The sequence below is a fragment of the Bremia lactucae genome, linkage group LG6 (genome assembly GCF_004359215.1).
Source record: "Bremia lactucae strain SF5 linkage group LG6, whole genome shotgun sequence".
NCBI lineage: Eukaryota > Oomycota > Peronosporomycetes > Peronosporales > Peronosporaceae > Bremia > Bremia lactucae.
Genome location: NC_090615.1, coordinates 8,268,011 through 8,269,879, shown reverse-complemented (window position 1 = coordinate 8,269,879; position 1,869 = coordinate 8,268,011).

Genomic DNA, 1,869 nt, shown 5'->3' with positions numbered 1-1,869 from the left:
ATTCGGATTCGATATATGATCTCATCCTTGGTATGGCCTGGCTTTAACACCATGAGTCATGGATCGATTGGAGGTCTAAGACCTTAGGCTCCACGAGCAATGTTCCTAGCCATGTTTTGGAGAGTCATGAACCTACCTTTCCTAGGCAAAAAAGCGCTATTCGCCCGAATCATTGACTGAGTCTGTCAGTGTTGTAGACATTGAATGTCTGAGTTAGTAAATTTCATTGTTGAAAACATTAATTCTGAGCACGACTCAGCAGAAATAAGTGGAACGGCACGTGCTCCGTCGAGTGACACTCGTTGTAATAATTATTCACTGAATGCTGAACGAATTGTTGGCCTAAGGCCGAGTCAACAAGGGTCTAATATCCCTGAAATACGTGGAGGCACGCCTAAGTCCACCGAGTGTGGTCGGCCGAGGTGGCACCATACTGAGTGTCAGTAGTGACTATTGGCGGTTCGCCAGTACCTCAAGGGTGCAATATCCCTGAGATACGTGGAGTAGCACGTCTAAGTCTACCGAGTGTGGTCGGCCGAGGTGGCACCATAGTGAGTGTGAATAGTGACACTATTGGCGGTTCGCCAGGGCATTTTGGGTCAAACCCTCCTAATGCACGTGAAGTGACACGTAAATGGTCGCTGGACAAGGAAGTTGAGTTACTTAATTTCTTGTCGGATGTCGAATTAGACACCATCTCTGGTATAGAACAAATACAGGATGGAAATTCGGGGACGTGAATGTTCCGGCCTTTAAGAGGCGTATTGTCTCTACTCCAAGACAGGATGGACGCGAAGCGTCTATACCCCCTCACAAAGTGATACGAGTGCGCAATTACATACGCTTGTAAATGGTGTAACCGGTAACATTGATGGAGAAGTTAGCCTTGCGGTAACCCCTTCGTTACATGCTCTTTTAGAGCTAGACGAAATGTCTATTGATAAGTGTGGCCGAGTCTTAAAGGCTGGCGGCTTGTCTGAGATGGTTGTCATTCGACCAACGAGTGAGTTAAACTCATCGTCACTTCTAGATGAAGCTGTCCTGGATGACACAAAATCTGCACTTAGTGCGCGAAATAGGTCATCGATCCTTAAAGATCCTACGGATCCCTTTTATTCCTTGATTAAGGAATTCCAAGATGTGGTATGTAATAATCCACCATCTGTTTTACCTCCGGATAGAAGTGTTCGTCATGAAATTGACTTGGTTCCGGGAACCAAATACTGTGTCTCAAGACAATGGCCTTTACCAACGGAGCAGTGTGACGTCATTGACGATTTCTTCCGTGCTAAGCACGAGGCTGGAATGATACGAGAGAGCAAATATCCCCATTCGACACCGACATTTTGTTTCGAAAAGCCAAATGGTAAATGGCGCATTATACATGATTTTAATAAGCTTAATGGTGCCACTATACCAGCACAAACCCCTATTTCTAGAAAGGATGTTCTTCAGAACAATATGGTGGGATGTACAATGTACAGTGCACTTGACTTAGTCGATGGTTACTACCAACCGCTCATGCGAGCTAGCGATATCCTGCTTACAGTGGTTAGCACCCCAAGCGGTATGTTATGGGAATGCGCTGAGCACATTTGCAAGGCAAGACTTAGCATGCATCGCGACGCACAATTTTTTTTGCGCAAAATAACATCCTATTTTAAATTGAGTAAGGAAAATGAGTTGATTTGGCTTGAGCTTCTCTCAAAACAAAATAATGATCAGGCTCGGCAACAAAATTTGGTGCTAACAATCAAAACTTGATTGCAATGGAACAAAAGTTTCACTTGTACTTATACCTTGCACAGAAGCAGCCTTTTATTTAGATCGGATTAGCCTTCTACAATTTAGGTGCAGCATATTTGGAGC